This window comes from Mus musculus, chromosome 6 (genome assembly GCF_000001635.26).
Source record: "Mus musculus strain C57BL/6J chromosome 6, GRCm38.p6 C57BL/6J".
In the NCBI taxonomy this organism is placed as follows: Eukaryota; Metazoa; Chordata; class Mammalia; order Rodentia; family Muridae; genus Mus; species Mus musculus.
This window is the reverse complement of record NC_000072.6, coordinates 148,045,955-148,070,325: the sequence shown is the minus strand read 5'-3', so window position 1 is coordinate 148,070,325 and position 24,371 is coordinate 148,045,955. Positions and strand designations below refer to the sequence as shown.

The 24,371-nt window shown below is 43.5% G+C and overlaps 1 protein-coding gene and 1 long non-coding RNA gene across 3 annotated transcripts in view; one reads left to right on the top strand and one right to left on the bottom strand.

Annotated features, from left to right (window-relative positions):
• Far2 (fatty acyl CoA reductase 2) overlaps positions 1–22,910 on the bottom strand; it is a 135,343-nt gene extending 112,433 nt beyond the window's left edge. For both annotated transcript variants that reach the window (NM_178797.4, NM_001347516.1), the window contains exon 1: positions 22,814–22,910. The gene's annotated coding sequence lies outside the window, so the exon portion shown is untranslated. The remainder of the gene's footprint in view (positions 1–22,813) is intronic.
• On the top strand, positions 2,451–7,892 carry Far2os1. Its single transcript, XR_003956552.1, has 3 exons — positions 2,451–2,508; positions 3,944–4,088; positions 7,873–7,892. It is a non-coding gene; the product is annotated as a fatty acyl CoA reductase 2, opposite strand 1 (long non-coding RNA).
• Positions 22,911–24,371: the final 1,461 nt, after the last annotated feature.

The window sequence follows — 24,371 nt, the reverse complement described above, 5'->3', positions numbered from 1 at the left end:
ACAATCGATACACACATATACATATTTACTATCCATCTAAATGTAGACACATATATATACATTCATACATATGCACATATACATATATACACACTCACACATATACACCCACATACATACACATGCATGTACACACAAACATACATACATATGTACACACATTTACATATTAATCCACACATATACGTACCTCAACACATATATGCTCATATCTACACACCCACTAACCCACCCATGCATATATGTGTGTGTGTGTGTGTGTATATATATATATATATATATATTATACAACACACACATGCACACACACATACAATGCACACAGCACATGCACACATTTACACATATACCCACATAGACACACATACATACAAATATACATACATTCACACATTCACATATGCATATATACACATAGACACAAACATATAATGTCTGGAACATTAGAACAACTACTTTCTTCCCTCTCTCACACCACAAGTGTGATGGTGGTGTAATCCTCTTCCTATACATGAGATTAGTAAGTGAGAAAACCCATATGCTTTTTTCAGGAAATTCTAATGTTTGCAACTCTTTGTATTTCATGACTATAAATTGAGTGGATGGATGGATGGATGGATTACAGCCCTGGCTATTTTGTGAATATTAATGGACTGTCAGATAAATGGATCCTTTCATTAAATATTCATGTAAATCTAGGAACATCTTGGGGATTGAAGAAAGGAGTGGTTCCTTAGACCAAGCAACTGTCTCTAGAAGTCCTCGTGAGGCCTGAATTCACTATTAGAAAGTTAGGAAGTCTGGTTAGACCTTCAGCGTGAATTGCAGGAGCTTTAAGGGGCTCCTAGGGCAGTGAGTGTGTGGGACAGCAGATGCTCACAGCCAAGCCTGGCTTCCTTCTCCTTCCCTTAGTGCGTGGCTTTTGCTCACAGTTGAGATCTGTCTATCTTCTGGAGAGAACAAATAGTTAAGGTTTCAGACTTGCAGCAATTGGTGTGCAGTTTAAAGCTGATGACTACACATGGTACATCTACTCTATGAGGACAGCAATGAATGCCCTGTGGAGCTGGGCCTACACATGTGTGAACTAGTGATACTATAGCTAGGTATCACAGATGTACTCTTGTCTCCCACCCAGAAGCCATGTTTGTGCCTTGCGAAGTGTGTGTGTGTGTGTGTGTGTGTGTATAGGAGAGAACTCTAGGACAGCTGTTCCTACACTGGCTTCCTACGCTGGCTGCTAGGAAACTGATGATGTGACTACATCCCAGCTTTCAGTCTAAAAACATGCAACTGGATCAGGGGTGAGCAGAGCCTAGGCAGAGTTCCCAGTGACATCCTCCCTCTGTCCTCATTTGCCCACAGGAGCCGTTTGTGCAATAGTTGTTTCTAGCAAAGACAGAGTAAGACAGGACAGTTAAGAAAGTGCTTGGGAAGGCCATGGCTACAGCCAGATGGCTCATTTGCTCTGTAGATTATTGGGTTTCTCTGCAGCAGGCCTCATCCTGCCTCCCTCACCCAGATTCGATACAGTTGAAACAGTGAGATTTGGGCCAAGGACCTAAATGTCCGGCTCAGACCAAAGGCCTCTGATTCCGTGTCCATATGCTTTGGCGCCATTCACTGTTGCATCATTCACAGAGTCCCCCAGGCTCTTGGCCTGGGTGAGTAAAGTCAGCTCACTACCTTCAGGTCTCTGGTCCTAAAGAAAAAAATGGATTGCTGCTTCATTTTGTGAGAACCACGACTACCTGTCAATCTTGTACAACCCAGCTGATGAAGGGTAAGAGTTTATCATGGCTAAATGGGATCTCTGGTAGTTTGTTCAAGAATTCAACTGAAGATTGGAGGCACTCAGTGCAGAACACCTGCCATGCTTGCACAGCCTCTGGGTTCAAGCCCCAGAACTGGGGAAAATAATAATGCGGATAACATAATAATGCCCAATAGTTTTTGACTCTTCTATAGCCAAACCTATTACTTATTAAAAAAAACAAACTAATATGATTTATGTAAAATGGAGCTTTTCCTCTCTCCCTCCCCTCATCCCCTTTCTCCACCATCTTTCAATCATATCCCTTGGGTAAAAGCCCAAATGACTCGAAAAAACCAAAAAACAAAAACAAAAACAACCCAAAAACAAAAACAAAAAAAGCCCAAATGAGCACAGAGCTGTGAAGGTAGGATACAGACAGCCTGTATGGTTACTTGGCAGATGAACAATCTCAGGGAACTCATGCTTGTGTGGCAAGCAGTTTCTCATGGAGTTATTCAGCGTGTCTGTGGCATGTGGAGTGTGTTCACTGCATGGATTACAGCCTCCATGACAGCATGGTGGGTTACAGTTTATACTTCAGAGTCTTCTAGTCTGGTCCTTAGCAGATCATATTTACTTTATTTCTCTACATGAAAATGAGTTATTTCCCCCCTTAAAGAGCTTTCTCTTTTCCAGGTTGAAAACACGAGGGGAACAACACAAAATTGTTCACAATATTGTCTTTTCTTCTGGTAAGTGATGTGTTTTCACTGCTTTTGGTTAAACTTAGCTGGAATTTTGATTCCTGAACTTCAAGAGCTTAATGTCAGACTGGTGGTTCTAAGAAACATGTAACAGTTAGAAAATTAACTAAGAAAAACAAAAGAATCCTCATTATATAACAATCTTATTTTGTGGGTGTGTATTTGGCATGCATGCGTGTGTGTGTGTGCATGCACATGTATTCACATAAGTATGTAGAGGTCAGAGGTCAACTCAGTTTCTCTCTACCTTGTTTTTTGAGACAGGACTTCTTACTGAACTTGAAGTTTACTGATTCAGCTACAGTGGTTGATCAAGAAAGCTGTAGCAATCTATCTGGTTCCACCTCCCCAATACTATGGTTACAAGTGTGCACTGCTGTGCCCATATTTTAAGGGGTCTGGTCTTCATTATGGTGTGGCAACCAGTTTACTCACTGCCTCCTTCCCACCTCCCCAGCCCTGGACTTCCTTCTTTAACAATAATCTGTATTGTTATCACAAAAGCACAACACCTTTTATACAGTAGAAATCGACTTCCTTTAAAACAAGTTTGCAAACCATCACATGGAGAAACAGCAAGCAAGGGACTTTTACACATGAAGATATTAAAGAATTATCTCAGGGCTGGAGGGAAGCATGGCAGTCAGGAGGACTGGCTATACTTCCAGAGATTCCAGGTTTAGTTCCTAGCTCCCACACGGCAGCTCACAACTGCCTGTAACTCCAGTTCCAGAGGATCCCATATCCTTTGTCACTTCCTTGAGTCTTTCATGCATGTAGAACACATACACATGTGCAGGCAAAGCACTCACATACATGAACTCTAGAAAAGTTTAAAAAACCAGCTACCTCCTGTGTCTCATAGTTTTGTAGCTTGCAAGGCATTACGAAGTTTGATTTGAAATGTCCACGATTTAAACGTTTCAGTTGCTAGATTTTAGATTTGGGGATTTTGTTTCATTAAAAAAATTTTTCACCCTAGAATTTCACCCTAGTGAGATGAACATGAAATTACTATTGTTTTTAATCTGGAAGACTTACTATTTTGTCCTGAAATGAGCTTCTGAGATTTTAAGACGCTCTCTGGATGAGAGTCGGAGCCTCTGATGACCACATGAACATCAATACAGTACCCCGTTCTTCATGTCCAGAAACGGGTGACCAGGATACCACTAGGATCACTTGCCAATAGACAAAGTTCTCAACTGTAACCTCACAGGATTGTCAATCACAATACTTTTTCTCTGCCAATCCAGGACTCATCTTAACGCACACTTTCCTTTCCTCTCACGGAGCTGAACCAAAGTTCACCAACTCCTAATGAGCTTGGCCATGAGCCAGGATCAGAGAAAGAAGTTCCCCAACATCTGTGTTTGCTCTTTCCTGACCCCTTATCAGGATTCCAACTTCTGGTACTTTCCAGAATCCTGCATAAAGAACTGCTTGTGGATTCTGACTTTGTGATCCTCCATCTCTTCAAGAACTCGTAGTCACCGACTTCCCCACACTATCCTGGCAGTCCTTGTCCCTATGTGAAGCTCCTGTCACTGGATATATTCACACCTCAGGTAGACTTACTTGCCTACAGTAAATGTCCCTATTGAGTAAATCAACACTTGCTAACATAGAAGAAAGTCTCTAAGTAAATCAGCATGTTAAGTGTTGGAATAATTCATAAACTGTGTTTTGAATGTAGAATTTATTTGACAAATCTGTGAACAGATGACTTAATCAAAAACAGTCAGGGTCAATCACCTCTGGGAGAATTCAGCTGCAGGAGGAAAAGTGGGGTGTGGTGAATAATAGGAGAATAAGATATAAAACAAAGGTGTGTGGAAAGTCATTTAGTAAAATGTTGCACGAGTTTATACATTGTCTGAGATTAATAGACAGAATAGAAGTGGGAAGAGTAAGTAGCTGAAGTTCTGCTGAAGCTCAGACGGAATAAAATTATAGGAAAGGTGGGCTGGGAGACATGGACTGGGGAGAGGTGGGCCGAAGAGAAGTGGGCTGGGGAGTGAAGGGCTGGGGACATATGGGCTAGGGAGACATGGACTGGGGAGAGGTGGACCAGGAAAACGTGGGCTGGGGAGACATGGGCTGGGGAGTGGTGGGCCGGGGAGTAATGGGTTGGGGACACATGAGCTGGGGAGACATGGAGTGGGTGGGCCGGGGAGAGGTGGACTGGGGAAGCATGGGCTGGGGAGACATAGGCTGGTGACACAAGAGCTGGGGAGACATGGGCTGGGGAGAGGTGTGATGGAGAGAGATCTCAGTCACTGCCTTATAAGAAGATCTGATTTGATTTCTAGAACACAGAGGAGGAATCTGAGCATGGTGGTGCATGCCTTTAATTCCTATGCTGGGAAATTGGAGCCAGCTAGATCCTTAGGGCTTGCTGGATGGAGCCTAGCATATTCTCTCTTTGTCTCTGTCTTTGTCTCCCCCCCCCTCTCTCACACACACACACACACACACCACTTTATCACCCACACCAACACACATGAACATGTGCACATACACATAACCTTAAAGAAAGACAGAAGTATCAATCTTGGGCAGGAGGAGGTGAGTCATCTTCTCTGAAGGAAAAAAATTTAAGGTTGGTGGGGGGCTGAACAGAACCTGCCACAGATCTGCCTCTGTGGAGTGAAAGTCCTGCATTGCCTGTAAAGCCAAGCACAAAAGGAAAGGAGCTTGAAGATAGGTAAATGTTTGTAATGACTGCTCAAAATAAGGTGTGAACCACCAGAAAACAGCGAAGGATCTACCGTAGCTTCTGGTTTCTCTGAGGACCAAGATGCATTTTCATTTCTCCTGTCTCCTATGAGTATTTACCTGTTCTGTCAAGCAACACCCAATGCTTATATGAAGTTGTAGCAGAGAACACAGATGGCTGGCAAGAGCCAAGTTCAGGGACTGCAGGATGGCTTGGCGGCGTCATGATACTTTAGCAGAGGATCAGGAAGCTCACTCCTATCTCTACCTCCAACTCCAGGGGATCCAACATCCTCACCTGGCTTCTGAGGATACCTGCACTTAGTGTGGCATGTAAACTCAGGCATACTCACATGCAAATCAATAAATCATTTTTCAAAGATCAAAATTCAGAGAGAAAATATGGAAAAAGTGTAGGATGAGCATGAAGGAATGATTCACAAATGTAGGCTACACAGAGGAGGGGGTAAGATCAACAGGAAGTTACCCATACCAAGAAAGGTATGTTTCTCTATGTGGCTACCTGTGTCTACTGGGGAATCAAATGAACAACGGTGTTACTGACCTAGAACAGAGGGAGGAAGAAGCCTCTGGAAACAATGTTCTTACACAAGTGTGACACTCAGATATAGAAATCCTATGTAACACTGTGCAGAATGGTGTTAAGATGAGAGTTGGCCTCTCCTGCAGATTTCCAAAAATGGAAACCTTTGGTGCTCAAAATAAAAATGGACAGAGATGCAAGGTTGCAGCTCTGGGGAACTCTGTGCTTGTCCACATGTGACTTGCTGTCAAGGATACTTTTAAAAGTGGGAATGGAATGGAGCTAAAAAAAATATTAAACACCACGGAATGGTCTGGGGGCACAGCTGACCATGAATGGAATTCCTTTGGATGAGAAAGCCTGTGTTGATGACATGGTCAAAGAAGATTCCTCCTGACCCATATTCTGGGATGCATATAAAAGCCCTCCAAGGAGTATAAAATACAGTTAACAATGGAGAGGATTATGAAGCATAGTTCTGTGTAAAATTGTGGCTACTGTCTATGCATACAGCACACACACAGAGACACAACACAGCCTTCACCTGTATTCAGTAACTGCTAGTATTTTTTTTTTTTTTAGGCTCTGCCTAACAGTTACCTGGCGACAGCAATGTAGGCCTGGCTAGCTATAAAAGGGGGTGTTTGGCCCCTCCATGCTCTCTTACTCTCTCTGTCCCTTTTTTCTCTCCAATTTTCTTCTCTCCCTGACTCCTTTCTCCCTGTCTCCCATCCTCCTCCCTCCATGTTCCTGGCCGGCCTCTCCTCTATCTCTCTCTGTCTCTGTCTCTCTCTGTCTCTGTCTCTCTCTGTCTCTGTCTCTCTGTGTGTGTCTGTGTCTCTGTCTCTCTTTTTCTCTGTCTCTACTCCCTTCTCAACTCTCCTCCCCATGCCCTAAATAAACTCTATTCTATATTATACTGATCATATGGCTGGTAGCTCAGGGGGAAGGAATGCCTCAGCTTGGGCCTGCTGAGGCACCCCTCCCACCTCATCATACCTGGCTCGACAAAACATATCCTGGCTCTCTTTTTTATAAAACATAACAGTAACACTTCCTACTCACACCAGCAACTTTTACATTAGCAAACCATAATGTATTTCACATACACAGCTTAGTCTTTTCTCACAAGAGCCCTGTGAGATCAAACAGGAATAAAGAGATTTAGTGACTTGCTGAGGACAAGGACAAGGACAAGGTCTGTGACGAATGCCAACTTGACACAGTGTAGAATCACTTTATTGCTCTCTGCTCTTGACTATGGAGATAATCGACCTGTTTTCTCAAGTCTACTGAAAGATACTGGAGTCTTCTGGTGGCTGTCAGTAATGAGAAAGCTTCAGCCAAGTGTTCATTTGCTTCCCGATTCTCTTGTATTTAGGGTATATTTGATAATTGCTTTTTTTTTTAAGACAGGGTCTCTTTACATAGTCCTGGCTGTCCTGGAACTATGTTTTGAAGCAGGCTGGCTTCCAACTCACAGAGATTCTCTTGCCTCTGGTCCCTAGTGCTAGGATCAGATGCCTGCCTTCTTTCCTTCTTTCCTTCTTTCCTTTTTTCCTTCTTTCCTTCTTTCCTTCTTTCCTTCTTTCCTTCTTTCCTTCCTTCCTTCCTTCCTTCCTTCCTTCCTTCATTCCTCCCTCCCTCCCTCCCTTCCTTCTTCCCTTGCTTCTCTTGACCATCACATTACAGCAGCAAAACTCTGACAACCTACAAGTAGGGGCTTGTCAAGTTCCAAGCTCTTCATTTTTATCTACAAGTGTGTGATTATTTTCAAAACTTTTAGTTGTAAATATGAACCCATAGCTCTATTTGTGAGAAGTTGGGTTATTAGAACTGAACATAGAATAAGTTTTCATAGAAACAGGAATCTACTTTAAAGCTAAATATGCCTATGGCATCCAAATACATTTGGAGTGTCATAATAACTGATATATCTTTCATACTAGATCTCTCAAGGTAGATTTTTTTGAGTTGGGGATATCTCTCTTATGTGAAGTTGTGCTTCTGTAATGGTTATATTCTAATAGTAATGTCTGCCCGATAATTCTACTTAAAACTTCATGGGTCTCTTCGCCTCTGCAATCAAGCTCTCCCAATAAACGTGTGCAGAAGGATCCTATTGCAGCATCGTTCTTGCTGTCGAGTCAGGGTGCGCGCGCAAGAAGTGGTGCTGAAACCCGGGAAAAGAAACATCTTCAGGCACAAGCGAAGACCCCCCTGCTACAGGGAGGATTCAGAACTCTTCAGCTGGGGAACGGTGGTAATAAAGTGTTCCCGTAAAACAGACTGCTGAGAAGGATCTGGTGTGGATTCAGAACTCTTCAGCTGGGGAACGGTGGTACTGGTAAGTCTCCCAAATTGATCCCCGCGTTAAAGGGGGATATATTTTTTAAGAAAAAGGAAAAGGAAAGTGAGGAAAAATAAAAGGAATCAGTGATAAAGAAAAGGAAATAGTGAAGGAAAGGAAAAGGGAAAGGAAAGGAAAGGAAGGGAAAGAAAGGAAAGGAAAGAAAGAAAGGAAAGGAAAGAAAGGAAGGAGAGAAGGGAAAGAGAGAAGAGAAGGAAAGAAAGGATTGAGATGATAAGGTTCCTGGCTTTGGGACAAGTTAAGGTTCATGAGTTATGCTTTTTTCTCCCATTGACCCTTTGTGGGTACGTCTGATAGTTTTGGTCTTGTTTGTTCTGATATATGGACTGTGTTACTGTTTGAAACTGTGTGTAGAGGCAGTCAAGACAGGTCAGAAAATCCTTACAGAGCAACAAGAGAGTATGTCGGAAGAGGAGAAGGGCTTAAAAAGAAAAAGAAGGGAGACACAGTGTTATCAGGTGGACAGAAAGAACAAAATAAAAGAGCCGAGGCAGAGGAGGAAGGCGAATTAGCTTCTGCACCCCCTCCCTATGCCTCCTCGGCAGCCACCTATAGAAGGACCTTCTGTCCAGAGGTTTGGAGAGAGGTTAGATTCTCCTTGCTGGGATGTCCTATTTTTACCGTCCAAGCAGGGCAGAGATATCATGAGCCTCTAGATTTCAAAGTAATCAGGAATTTGGCTGAGTCCATGCGGACATACGGCTTAATTGCCTCCTATACTGTGGCTCAAGTAGAGGCCTTGAATAGACACTGCATGGCGCCATCTGATTGGGCAGTCTTGGTGAAGGCATGCCTTTCACCTGGGCAGTATTTAGATTGGAAAGCCTTCCTTATTGAATTTGCAAATTAACAGGCAGCAGCTAACTCTGCTGCAGGAAATCCAGCATGGGATAGAGATATGCTGCTTGATCAAGGTCGCTTTATACAACAACAGACAGGATATCCAGTGCAGGTGTTTGAGCAGGTGAATCAGATTGCCATAAGGGCGTGGAAATCATTGCCCACCAGTGTTGACGGTGTTGATGGTGTTGACGGTGTTGACGTGGGCGAGAGGGTCTGTTTGTGTGTTTCCACAGGATCACCGACAACAGCTGTGGGTCCCAGAACAGCTGACCAGAGCAATTCAAAACAAGCAGAGCTATGAGGACGTGGATGTTCCTGTGGCTGGGGGTGCTCCCGCTAGTGAGAACTGAAGAGCTCTGTGTTCCTGAAACCATGCTGTTGATGCATTCGGCTGTTTCCTCAATTCTTTACATCTAATGCCAGATTTTAAGCCTTAATGGAACGCGAATAGAACCCATCATTGTTGGCAATTTTACCTCTTGGCTTACCTCTGCTTTTTCTTACTCTAAGGAATGGGTGGAAGTGATTTTGTTTGGTGCTGCCATATGCTGTAGACTAGTGTTCATGCTCTGGTTGGTATGCAAATTCAGAACCCAACAAAAATGTGACAAGGTGATTATAACTCAGGCACTTTTGGCTGTTGAAAATGGCGCTTCCCCTGAAGTTTGGTTATCTATGCTCAAGAATTAGTCGGCATCTGGGTTCTCTGCTCTTGCACCCCACGGATTTATGGATCCATTGCACTGGGATGAGAGAGACTCAACGATCATTGATCAGCCCTTGCACATCGCTGAGGTTTCCTCATTGCACGCAATAGGGTGATCATGATTTCCCCACTAATTCATTTTTCGACTGGCCTCTTTTGTAGAGTTCGCCCTAGGTCATTTAGCAGTTACTGTCACACAGCACTGCGGTATCCAGAGGCGGGCAACTTTCCTCATGCACAGACCAACCTAAGACATATGACGGGTAAGGCTGTGACATTAGAGGAACGACCTAAAACAGGAGCCACGGCGGATGGACATAATTGCACAGGCCTAGACCAGCCTCATTTTATTAAAACAAAAAGGGGGAGATGTGGGAAGCCACATGTGCCGTTGCAGGGTGGTGCTGACTTCTGCTGGCCACCACGCATACATAGGCAGTAAAGTTTTTTTTTTTTTGCCAAGATGAGGTTTTAAGAATTAACCAAAATTAACCAATCAGATGAGAGACAAGTTAACCAATCAGATGAGAGAGAAGTTAACCAATCAGATGAGAGAAAAGTTAACCAATCAGATTCAGGCATGCAAATGAGGTGATAAGCATAACCCAAGCACAACCAATCCGGGTGTGAGACATGCCTCTCCTAGGCCTATATAAGGAGCACCAGTTCTGGGCTTGGGGTCTCTTTGCCTCTGCAATCAAGCTCTCCCAATAAACGTGTGCAGAAGGATCCTGTTGCAGCGTCGTTCTTGCTGGCAAGTCAGGGTGCGTGCAAGAGGTTTCTCTCTGTGTGATAAGGAATTTCTAGGGCAAACTGGACAGTTTTTATGACACAGCAACATATACTTGGTGAATGTTTTGTGAGCATCAGTGGTGAATTTAGCCAGCCATCACTGATAGCCCCACTCCTCCCTGACTATCATGCCACTAGGGTGATAGACTATGGCCACCTTGAGCATGAAACCACAAGCTTGCGACTTAGGAGAACTAGCGACTAATGGTTTTCAAAGTGAAACAAACAGAAAATTGACAATGCTTGGTAAATTCATCCTTGTAGTAATATTTCTGTCTTTCACAAACCAGTACCAAGAAAGCAATAAGAAACCAGGACATGCTTCCTGCTCTGGAATGTGATGCATGGGTGCAGATGTGAGCCCTGAGTGAGTAGCAGCTGCCAACAGCTTTGTAAGAAAATGCAGAGTATTGCTTTTTACCTCAGGAAAGCACACTTGAAATCTTTTCTGCTATATTCCTATCAACCATTAGGGCTCAGTTCCTGCCCACTAACACTCATCACAATAATCACATTTGGTTGTCAGGCAGCTAAAACATGCCTATTCAACAGCCTCCATCTATACCCCTCTCCAAATCCCTGGCTGAGCCCGGAGTCCTTTCCATCCTCCTCCCAATCCTCCCCCTTTTGAGTCTTCTTCTCAAGACCACTTATATATTACTGCTTCCTTTCCCTTCCCTGCGAGATGGCTGGGGAGTCTGCCAAGCAGCTTTGAACAGTCATGGTCAGTGTAGTACCAGCAACATACCGTAACAAAGGATGTAGGGACAGGGCTCACTGATGCCCAGGGCTGGGAATGGGCAGAGATGGAGGCAAAGGAAGAGGGAAAAGCAGCTGGCTTCAATCCAGGGATTCAGGTATCAGTGTCCCTTTGGAGGAAAACCCAAGACCTATCTAGATGGAAGCACTGGAAACCAGAAAATGGCTATGGGTGTCTGCAATGAAGACAAACACAACTATTCTTAATGGAGTAAGAGTCCCACCAAGGCTCTGCCTGTCTAAATTACAGTATGGGAAAGAAGGTAGTGACATGGGCAATTGCTGATTGTATTTCCTGAACTACATGGTGGAACATGCTTCAAGCAAGTGGACTATCCTAATCATGACAAAAATACTCTGATGGCATTGTATTACTAGTCTACACCAGTCCATACTTGTTCTACACTAGTCCACATCAGTTCATGTCAGTCTACACCTGTTCATTCCAGTTCACACCTGTTCATTCTAGTCAATACCTGTTCACTTCAGTTCATAGCAGTCCACACCTGTTCTATACCAGTCCACACCTGTTCACTCATAGCTCCTGATGAACTGGCCCCTAGCTGGTTGGGGAAGACTTCGAAGAACTCCACTATACGAATCCTCATAGATAGATGAGAACTCATTTTGTTTAGTTGCCAGCAATATAGAAGGCTGACTTCATACAGCAGAGTTCCCTTTGTCCTCTCACTGGGCAGCTTCTAACTGCTCACTCTCTGCCATTCCAGAAGTTTTGTGACTTCCCCACAGAAATTAATTCTGTCCTTCCTTTCTCACTTTCCCCACCACTATCAGCAGATAATTACTTATAGATTTTTTGTGCCTATCTTTAAAGACAGACACAAAGGAGGAAGTTAGAGAATACAAGCTCTTAGTCTGTCAGGTTTGGAGAAAAAGAGAGCAGGGAAGAGTAGATGTGAGGACAACTTCAGCAAAAACCTGTGCTGGGTAAAGGGGAATCCTCTCAGTGGAGTTTCTGGTAAAGGAGAAGTCCTCCAATGGGATTTCCAATATTGCATTTCAGCTCAGCTTCCAGCACATCCTTTTGTTGGTTTGTAAACAGCCTCATGTATCTCAGGCTGGGCTCTAACTATGCATGTAGCCAGCGATAACTTTGAATTCCTAGTCCTGCCTCTATCTCAGCCACTACAGTAATTGCAGCACTAAAGATCAAAACCAGGACTTCATGCATGCTAGAAAGGAGTATGAAGAGTAAGTAAGGATGTGCCAGCATTCCTTGTTTTTAAATTGATAACTAACATGGTTCAAAATTAGAAGATGTTCACCATGAATGCAGAGCTAAGTAACGTGCTCCTGTTGTCTGTGGTCACAAGATTTAAGTTGCAGTGTACATACACATAGTAAATAAACAGGTTTTTAATTTTTATAAAATAAAGGAATTGAACCAAATATAAGAATGGACCTCAAATGATATACAGTTTGAGGTGTGAATATTATTCTATAAGTTAAACTATATGCAGTGAGTGCTATGTGCTGTAGGCAGGAGGTCGTGGTATATGGTAATAGGGGTTCAGAGAAGTTCAATTTGAAAAAAAAGTTTCATCCTAAGAGAAACCAAGGCCTAAATTTACCCAAAGCACAATCCTGTGATCTTAAAGATACCCAATAGTACTTGCATAGTCACTACCTCTGACAGAACTGGAATAAAATATTAGAAGAGAAAAAAGAAGTACCATAATTCCATTAAGGAGAGAGTTTGACAAGTACAAGTTGCTGGTAAAATACCATCACCACCACCACTGAAAATGACAACAACAGCAACATCAGCAACAACAGTAGCAGCAGCAACAGCAGTGGCAGCAGTAGCAGCAGCAGCAACAACAACAATAACAATACCAACAACAATAACAACAGCAGCAACAACAACAGTAACAGAAGCAACAGCAACAACAAAAGTAGCAGCAACAGCAACAATAGCAGCAGCAACAATAGCAGCAGCAACAATAACAGTATCAACAACGATAACAGCAACAGCAGCAGCAACAATAGCAGCATCAACAACAATAGCAACAGCAGCAACAATAACAACCTCAGCAACAATTACAGCAACAACCACAACAGCCACAGCAGCAACAGCAACAATGACAACAACAACAAAAAAAACCAACAACAACAACAGTAACAACAACAAAAGTAGCAACAAAGATGCCCATTTCTGTTGAGGGAAATAACATCTTAAAACCACTAGGTTTTCTTGACTATATTCTCATGAGTTGCTGGCTTTAACTTTCCCTCAAGTGCATAAGTACTTTTAAGTATATTGAAGCCAGACACATAATTTAATGGTCTTCCTAATTTCCATGCACCCTGACCTCAATACATCTGGGCATATGCTAACTTTTGTGGAGTGTGCCCTCTCATGAACAATGCATTATTAAGGAAGATGACCTAGAAATTCAGGGCATTTCTACACTGGCTTTGTCTGGTTCTTTGGCTTTCAAGAGTATTTGCTTTGCCACCTACGGCTGTCCTGTTTTTCTCCAGTGAAGTTACTGGCCTAACAATGGCTCTACTGAGGATAACTAGATATTTTTTTTGCTTTTTCACAATAAATCCCCAGGAATTCCTTACCTGCTCTTCTTATCTTCAGGACATTGCTGTACTGTATTAGGCACCATCTCTGGAGAAGTCAGGGAAGTTAAAATGTCATAAAACCAAAACAGTGTCTTTCATGAGAGACAAGGACACATGTTTAGATTGTAGTTAGAGATTCTGGTTTAGTAAAGTGGTGGCTGTAGGTAGTTGGCTAGGTGTCCAGTACCAAGCATGGCTACCCTATTGATGAGCAGATCTTAAAACCAATTAGAGAGATAACAGTTTCCACTAATGTATATTGTGTATATTAATGTATATTGCATGGTCTTCTGGCATTGTGAAAGGTAGACTTCAGGGAAGAAGTGTCTGTCAGGTTCAGCTCATTGAGACTGCGTCTCCTAGGAATATTAGAAGCTTATACACACACACACACACACACACACACACACACACACACATATATATATATATATATATATATATATATATATATATATATATAAGAATATAAATATATTCTCACCAACACGACTCTCTAACCTGAGCTAAGAAATGAGGACACCCATAGATATGTTAATATGAATAGTGAAGGTCATAAGAACTCAAAATAACTACAGGCAACTAAGGGATGCCGAGAATGGGAGAAATACGCTACCCCAGGGAAGTTCATACTAACTGGTTGTCCAATACCGAATGCTCACCCCTGAAAAGGTACATAAAAGTAACATTATATAGACTGAGCAAGCTGGATTTATGCATTTGGAAGAGAGGGGGAGGGAAAGAAGAAGGGGAGAGAGAGGGGGGGGGACAGGGAGGGGGAGAGGGAGAATGAGAAATGTAATGACAGTTAATGAAAAAAGAGGTGACAAATTTGAAAAAGAAATGACATATGGGAGGGTTTGGAGGGAGGAAAGGGAAGAAATGATACAATCTCAAAGTTATTATATTTATTTGATCAATATATATAATACAATTTATATAAAATATATATAAAATATAATCTAAAAAATTAAAAATTAAAAGAATAATATAATAAAACTTGTTTCTGAAAAAAAGCAAAAGAAAACCAAACCAAAACCAAACCAAGCCAAAAGAAAAACCCAAAAACCCCTAAAACGTATTAAATCTAAAAGCCATAAGGGACACATTGCATCACTGTGGCTTGAAAACTGTTTTGCTGTACTCAGAGGTTAAGGGTGAAAGATCTAATAAGACCTTTCATAAACTGAAACTTTCCTGCTGTGAACCACCATGACTCTCCATGCCTGGCAATTATAGATTTTGCTCAAAATAGTTTGTTCATTATTTACTCAGTTACATTGTTGACTACATAAAGAAATATGTTACCATCTTTGCTCTGATTCAGGTGCAGAGTTATAACTGTCCTGGCAGGGAGCGGATGTCCTAAACAGACACTGGTGCCCCTCCCTTTGGCTATCAGACTATTGGAACAATAGTCTCTAAGAAATTGGAATTTCCCTAGGAATCGCATGCTGGGTGAAGGAAAAGGCTGGAGTCGGTACCAGCCAGAAGAGGAACTTGGCTCCCAAGAAAAGATTTCACAAGGTTCCCACAACTTGTCAGACCATCACCTTCCAGGAGAGACTGGAGCTGGGACAATGAGGGTGGGTGGGACCAATCCTTGTTGTGGCCCTCTTAGCTATACTTCCTGTCTTCTCTTTTAAACCTAAACTTCAAGCCAAGGACTTGGAGACACTTCTTGACTTCTCTTGTTTCCCTTCCCAGCTCAGCCACATTGAACAAATCTCATTTCTCTGTTGTTGCACTATTGTCTCTTTTGTAGGTATATTGAAGGTGGGTGGCCAAGCCTCACTTGTTAGATCCACAAGGGCCTGTGCTCTCTAACCTTCTCAACTCAGGGAACAGAGTGAATTGGGACAAGTATGGACCTCATCTAAAACCGACTTCCAGTTTAAAGCCCTGTCTCTCCTCATGGGTAGAGTGTCAAAAAGGGTGCGGAATGACAGCCTGGTTTCCTGGTGAATGCATACCACAAAGCGTGCTGACTAGGGTGACTTCGTGGCAGCTACGGGCTGGCTAAGCAGGGTGCTTCAGAACTTTACTTTATGATCCTATATGCTATGATGTGACCTTGGCTCTCCAAGTTCCTTGCCCAAGTCATGCTGGCTACCTTATAATCCTTACACCCACTCCATCATGTGGAGTGGGAACAAAGAAACATTTCTCTGTCATCTCTAAATTACCAATCTTGCCATGGAAAAGTGTCTGTTAATAAGAAGAGATTTCACCCATTGCTGAAATAAAAGTCTAGAGAGGGTACTCCTGGTTAATCTATGCTCAGAGGAAGAACTTCAGCAGTGATGTCAGGATTGGCTTCCTCCAGCACCTGAGTTATATTTATTCAATATTGTCCTGTCTCCACAGTAGGGTGGGGAGTGATATCTAACCTGGGCCCTCATACATGCTAGGCAAGTGTACTGCCACTGAGTGGAGTGGCATCCCTTAGCCTGTGTATCACATTTGTCATGGATGAATTTAAGTGTTTGAGTAGCTTAAAAGCTGTCTCCTTAGGTTGATGGGCTCTTCACAAGGTTTTCCGTCATTAATTACACTGGTCATCCATAGAGAATGGCTGGCTGAGGAGCCAAATTAGGAAGTCAAGTTACCTACCTGGCTTTCTACCCCTTAATGCACAGAAACAAATGGATACAAAGTGACCGGTATTAAACTCACCTCACCAACCAGTGTAGGAGCTGAGGGAATGGGAGAAAATCTCCCAGGTTTTGGCAGTCGCATTCACTATCTGGAACTCTAGAGTAGCTATGAATAGTATGAGATTAGGGCCCGCTAGTTTCTGCTAAAACCTTATTAATGAACGCTGATATCTAAATTTCATGTAATTTAGCTATGCCACAGAATAATGCTCTTGATATTTTTAACTTCCAAAAATTAGAACCATTTCTAGTTTGAAAGATATATAAAGTCAGAAGCCAAATTTGACCCCAGGCCATCGGTGGCCAATACTTAGGATTAAGTTCCGAGCAGACGAAACCAGAGGATCTAATTCTGCACGGACCTCTTTGAAGAACTGTCACCATTGCAAGGTTCTGCAGCCACAGGCTGCACTTCTGCCTGCAGCCGCTGTCAGGATATTACAAACAACAGGCAGAGGATGTATAACACTCAAAAAACATTACTGCCTAAATGCCCACACCATGTCAGTCTGGTAGGTTTTAAGTCTCAGGTGACGCCCAGAAGATGAAAACATGAATGAGAAAAACAGAAGGCTCTGCCTGGAACTCTTCACCACTCCTAAGACCCTCACCTACAAATGCCAACAGGCTGAACCTCAGCAAGGCCTGGCAGAGCCTCAGCAGGAAAGCAGAAACTGAAAACAAACAAGAAGAGGATTTCCTTCTAACCAGACCATAGGTCCTGCTCATTCATGTGGAAGCATATTCGCATTCATTTTGCCGAGCAGACGCAGTGCCTCTACTTTGCCCAAGGAAGACGCATTGAAGAGTGGAGAGCAGCTAATAGTTAACAGAGAGCAATGGATATTAAAGGCTAAATATGTGAATATAGGACAGTGCTTCCCACAGGAGTCCCAACACAGTGATTTATCCAATGCTGACTCTGTTAGATGTTCCACCAGAGACACTTGAAGGTCATAGGTTTAGGAAATGTCACAGGAGACGTGTTTCATCTTCGATGGTTCTCAGTCTTCATTAGTATTTTGTGGGCTCTGAGGAATCCTGTAGTAAAACTGCTTAACTGGGTTAAGTTAAGCATTTTCAGAGTTATATGATCATCAAAGCTTGTTTCTGTCCTTTTCGTTCACTTAACTGCTAATATCCTGAGAAACTAGTGTCCCATAAATGACAGTATGGGGAGCGAGCGCAGCTGCTGAGAGGAAGGAGAAGAGGAGGATTTTGAGAGAGGGAGTGAGCTGCATTTTAGAACAAACCCTTTGATGAGGCTCAGTCCTGTCTTCCCTAGTTTTTGCCATTTTAGGAAATTATACCGCATCCCATCTAAGCTCGAGCGAGAAAAATAGAAGCTGTATCTGTCATGGTGATAACCTTTAAAAATTATAAAATGCAAGTGTGGATTTAAAAATAATTTAAACAGCAGATGAGCCTGAAACGTAAACTTTTCCTCTTTCCTTTCTTTAACTGCTCAGCCAGCATCCCTTCGGTTTTGCATTGTTTTTCTGTTCTTAGTATGGGTTCTGTAAATGAAGTGGCAGCGAACCCACTGCTGTGGATTTAAGCCATTAGCACGGCCGGAGAGAAGATTCAATGGAGGCACAAGGACCACTCTTGCAGAGTTTGGGCCTCAGCACCCATACAAGGCAACTTAACCACCCCTAATCCCAGCTCCAGGGCATCTGATGCTCTGGCTTCTACTGACACTCCTATCTTCACCTAACGCTCACACACATAATTAAAAATGAAACACACAAGTAAAAGTCTTTAAACACTCAGCACTATCTGCAGAAGCACTGATCACAAGCTTCTTCCAGCTCTCTCCCTCCCTATGAGTCCATCACCCTGGGCCCAATCAGATTGCAAATGGTCCTCAAGGCTCAGATAGTCCTTGCTATCTCTGCCTTTTCCTGACAGCATTCTGCCCTGAATTCTCTCTGATTCCAATCCCTCATTCCTCCAGTCCCTTCTCCTTATTGGCTTTGTGTAGATTTTCTTTCTTAAAATATAGATCAGCAGAGCTTCTGGCTGAAAACCCTTCAATGGTCTCCACTAAAGCAGACCCAATGCTTGAGGAAGCTCTGTGGAAGAAGGGAAAAAGTCTCACACCAGAGAGAAGGGAGAGGGTTCCTAAGTTCCTCCTTAGTAGGCACAAGAGTTACAAAGGACAGCCTGGTAAGGGATAAGCTGGGTCACTTCCACAATTATCCAATTAAAGCAAGCTTTATTTAGTACTGGTCAGGAAAATGAACACTGCCCAGGTCCATACCTGGAATTCGAAGAAAATGGCCCTGATTTGAATTGATTGACAGCTCTTAGATATTTAAAAGGTAACTCAGTCAAGATTTTAATCCATCAAGTGCATGGATTTTCAAAATTAAATGATTCAAAGAAGATACCAACACAACTAAAGAAAATATTATCCAGTGACTTGCTGTTCAGTCACTGCTAGGTGTGCGGATGAGCTAGACCCAAGCACTGGTTCAGCTTAGCAAGCGTCTTCCAAGAAGTTGTCCGTGGCATTCGGTTCACAATTCCAGACTTGTACATGTAACATCTAATTAATAGCTAAAACATCAAACCCATTACTTAGCCATTTTTCATTTGATTCTTCTTATTACCAAGATATAAGGGGTCCATAGTTTGCACAACACCTTAAAGGAGCTTGATCAATACTCCTAAAACTACTTCTAAATCCTGTAGTAACTAGGATCCCTTCATACCGACACAGCGTGAAACTGTTTAAGGCGGTGGGCTCACCTGGAACTCTTATCTCACTCCATTCTCAGTCTAGTCTGGTTGACCTAGATCCTCTTGTGTAGTAGAGGATAGCCTTACCCGCCTCATCCTGCTGCTTCCACCACCTGAGTGCTGTTACTCGTATGTACCATGCATGGTTTAATGATCTCTCCTTTGCCCAAAGATAATACAGATACCTTTACGATAAATTGTCCTGCTCATGCTAGTAAAGAAACGGAGATAAAGAAAAGCTTAATGATGCGTTCAAAGAAACCCAAGGAAGCAGCTTTAAAAAAATTCTGGAGGAGAAAGCCCACTTCTACAATTATCCAGTTAAAGCAAGCTTTATTTAGTACTGGCCGGGAAGATGAACATTGCCCAGGTCCATACCTGGGATTCTTAGAAAATGACTCTGATTTTAGATCAGCCAGTGCTCATAAAGGCAAACACCACAAGGCTGTGGTACTTTCTGCTTTCTTCCAGTCCGGGGTAAGCATGCATTCTGATGTACCTCCTGCCTGTGCATCTCCATGTGATGAGGCGCATCCTGAACCGTTGAGGCAACCAACCTTGTTTATTGAAATGAAAACCAACCTTGTTTATTGAAATGAAAACATATGACTTGCTCTCTCACAAGAATCACAGACCCCCCAGTATTCCAGGAAGTTATCTGTGCTTGGGCAAGTGACAGGTTAACATTAGTCTTTACAGAGAACTCACTTGAATTAGGGTTGATATGAGGAAACTCCACTACTGAGTAAGCTCTAGAATGGGCTGTCGATTTGGGGTCAGGGGATAATGGGAACCCAGTATGAAATTATGATGTGAAGCCTCTTATTAAGATCATAGCAATGGCTCCAAGGTTAACGCTTCATGTTTTATGTTGCTCATAGACATCTAAAAAGTTATTTGAAATTCTAGCTGTGGAGCTCAGCTCAATTTTTGAGTCTGAACTTCGCAAAGCTGATCCCATGAAGACTGGCTGAAGGCATGAAATGTGGATGTTTGCATGCCAGAAAGCTGTGACCTTCTGCAAGTGTATTTCATATTCTATCCCTTTTAATCAGGTACTTAGAATGGTCTGTGAACAACACAAACATGAAATATGCATGCTTACCACTAGTAAGTGTTCCCATAGAGCCCCAGCGTCAGGTCATGCTGGTGGGAGCAAGTAGGCTGGTGGTCTCTGGTATGGTCCTCTTGCAATGATGCTTGTTAAATCTTTTGGGCCTGGAGATGCAGCTCGGCTGGGAGAAAGCTTGCCTAGTGCACAGAAGCCCTGGATTCACCCTCAGCACTGCATAAACTGGGCATGGTGATGCATGCCTTTAATGTCAGTACTCCAGAAGTAGAAGCAAGAAGGTGACTATATATATATATCTTTTTCAAGATAATTTAAGCTACATAGCAAGTTCAAGATCAGCCTGGGCTACATGACACCCTGTCAAAAAATGAATGAATGGATTGAAACATGAATTCTTAAGGCTGATCAAATGTTGCTATTCTTTTTTTTTTAAAAACATTTCATTTTTATTTATCTAAATTTCTTTATGTTATATGTATGAGTACATTGCCTGCATGCATGCACATATACTGACAATAATGCCAGGTGCCCAGACAGACCAGAAGAGGGAATACTCTAAAACTGGAGTTATGGATGGTTGTAAGCCACCACATAAGTGCTAGGAATTGAAAACTCAGGTCCTGTGCCAGAGCAGTGTGGTGGTTTGAATAAGAACGGCTTCCACAGACTCATATTTGAAATGCTTAGGGAGTGGGATTGGGAGGTATGGCCACGGAGGAAGTGTGTCGCTGAGGGTGAGCTTTGGGTTTCAAGTGTTCAAGCCAGGTCCAGTGTCACTTTCCCTTCCTGTGGCCAGACTTAGAACTCTCAGCTCCTTCACCAGCACTGTGTCTACCTGCACACTGCCATGTTTTCTGCCATGACCATAATGGACTAAACCTCTGAGCCTGAAAGCCAGCCCCAATTAAATGTTTCCCTTTATAAGAGTCGCAGTGGTCATGTATCTCTTCATAGCAATAGTAACTCTAACTCAGACAAGCAGCAAAGACTTCTAACCCCTGAACCATCTCTGCAGTCCTCAAAATGTCTATGGTCTTGAGAAACCAAAGTGATACACACAGACTTCTCAGCCCCTCTGAAGCAGTCCCTCTTCAGAAGCTGGATCATATTTTGTTTCCTTGGGGGAGTTCACCATCACCAATCCTCCCCTGATGGTGTTGATGCTGACCAGCACACTGTGACCTGCTTCTCTCTGACAGACAATTGTAGCCTAATATTACCATTTGGAGTGATGGGGGCGGGGGGGAATCCCTTGAGATAGGAGTGGAAGATGCCCTTAGAATAAAGGAAATAAAGAGTAAGACACAGGTCTTTAGAAACACTATGAACGAAATCACTGTCCTTGAAGTTTGGTCAGGAGAAACCTCTTGGTTATCTCTAGACACTGCCAAAGTCCAAGATGTGAAGTTTGCTGAAATGAATACCTGTGCAGTTTATAAGACGCCTTAAAATTTATTTAATCTCTTTGCCCTATTTTATGACTTAGAATAACTATGACCCCAAGTCAACTCTCCAGATCACATAGATGGAGAAGCAGAGAGACAAACTGTGGGGCTACAGGCTGAGTCTTACACTTCCATTTGCAATGTCAAACTCTGGAGACGGCCACAAACAAGCAGAAGCACACAACCCTATTGAGTTTCCTGCTCACTTGGTTCCTTGCTCACAAACGATGGAGCATTCACTCGGCATGACTCAAAAGGTAGCCAGAGTCTTACAGATAAAGAGATAATAATCACGATAGCTCAACAGTAGGTAAATAATGTATGGAACAAAAAGTGTTCATTATCTTACCCCAAAAGGAGACAGGAAGGAGACTGGGGTCAGGAGCCTGACAGGGGCAAGGCATTCTTAGGATGGGCATAAATTATACTGACTGCAATCTCACCCCCAGAGGTGTGTGAACAGCCTTCCTTAAGCCACCTGTCCTAGCTGGAGGCCCTGACACCTACCCCTCTTGTTCTCTTCATGATGCCCAAGTCACTGGAGGAAGTCAGAAACTTCTGATCAGGGACAGACCTATTTGGTCACTGAAGCCTACTTCACCCTGGGGTTTATGACCCTGAAGAATCTCTAAGTAAGGGTCTGGATACTCACAGCCTGAGGTGAGCTAGTGGGTAAGGGAGGACATGAAAAGGGAGCATTGTACATGTGGCCTGGAAATATATGCTGTCTCTAGGAGTAGCTCCTGAACTAGGAAGGCTTGGGTGGGACCAGCCAGATACCCCTGTACCTTGGTCCCCAGTTACTACTGAGAGGTTCCCATGTTCACCTTGCTCAGCCCTTCCCAGTTTTCCAATGGCTGTGCATCTCACCTAGCAGACTCAGAGATACCTAGAGCCTACAGGACTCTGGAGGACTGTGAGTGGCCAGGGACGCGAGGCAGGGCCACCGCTTTTCTCCTAGTGCCTGCCTGCTTTACAGCCACAGTCCTCAGGTCCCCCTAGCCTAACCTTCTGGCCTCCCCGCCCCGCTCTCTTCCTTGTGGTACCTGCTGCTTCAGTGCGGTTGACTTGCCGGCTGGTGGTCACGGTCCTCCCGGAGATGAAGGAGGCACTCGAGCTTTTCTGAACCGCGCCTCTGCTCTCCCGGCTCCCAAACGTGACTCTCTATATATCCGGCTCAGAAACTGGGTGTGGGGCGGGAGGAGCGCACCCTCCCTCCGACCTTCCTGGTCGCTGCTGGGCGCCCAGCCGAGGCCTCTGCCAGGGCGGGAGGAGTGCCGGGGCCTCGGACGCACAGGCCCCGAGGATGGCATCGCCTGGGCTTCGGGTGTGTTCCCCCTTGGTGTGCATTGTTGGGTGAGGGGAAAGTTAGCTGGGATGGCGCCCTGTCTGGAAAAGCAAAGGAAGGAGGGAGGGGAAGAGAGAGAAAGAGTCTGATTTGATTCATTGCAGGAGCGATCACTTCCTATTGCACTGGCAAAATGCACTCCAGATCCCATTTATCCATCTCTTCCGCACCACACGCCAGGTGGATGGAAGCTGCAGAGGAGCTCGGCAGGGATGCGCCAGCTCAAGGGCTTTTAAACAGTCAAGGGGTGGCAGGTGTGTGTTTTGGGGGGATGGGAGGGGGCAGGCAACAGGGAGGTTTGAGGTGTGGAGAGCAGAAACCTGATTCTTGCTATCTGATGCGCAGAGACCATGGATGCTAGGGGAGAAACAGGCAGAGGAAATCTCTGGGACTTCCCCAGGAAACGCTTTCTTTCATCTCTTGGTAGCTTTAACAATTTTATTTTATTTATATTTAGTTATTGGTAAATTTTAGACAGAAACCCTCCAGCTGCCAGGAAGTCATAGAATGATGGACCGCGGGAGAGCAAATTTCCCCCCAACCAGAGAGGAAACCTGGCCAACGCCCACCTCAGTTCTCTGCACAATGTGGAAGATAGTCTTCCAAATTTATAGTCAGTTAAGGAAAGTGGGAAGGAATATGGCCCCAAAATTATTCTGAATCTCATTATGACAGGTGATATGCACACAAAAACACCAACTTTGAATCGTGAAAAGTTGAAATTAATGAAACAAGGAACTCCATCCATTAAAAAATCTCACACTTCTCTTGAATTTGCTGATTCTGGACTCTGTTTAATTAAGTATGTTAAGGGAAGTGTAAACCAGAGATAGTCTTACATAGGTGGCTATGTAAAAGCAAGAGAAGAGAACAGGACTTGACAAACATGCAGTTACACACACACACACTCCACTGGAGAAAATATCTGAATGTGTCCTCAGACCCAAATTCTGTGAGTATACTTGAAATGATCCAGGAAAATGATGGTAACAAGATATAGAAATCTTTCACTTGCAACCCCAGCTCTTCAGTATGCTAGGCCAAGAGGGTGGCAAGTTCAAGGCCTCCCTGGGGGCTACCTGGAAAGTTCAAGAGCAGCTTGGTTAAAAATATGAAGATCCCAACTCAAAAATTAAAAATAGGGCTGAGAATGTAGTTCTGGGGTGGACGATACTCTTGCCTACCACAATGAGGCCCCAGATTCAACCCTGAATGTTGCAAAATAAAACATGCAAAAACCCCTAGTCACATAGGTA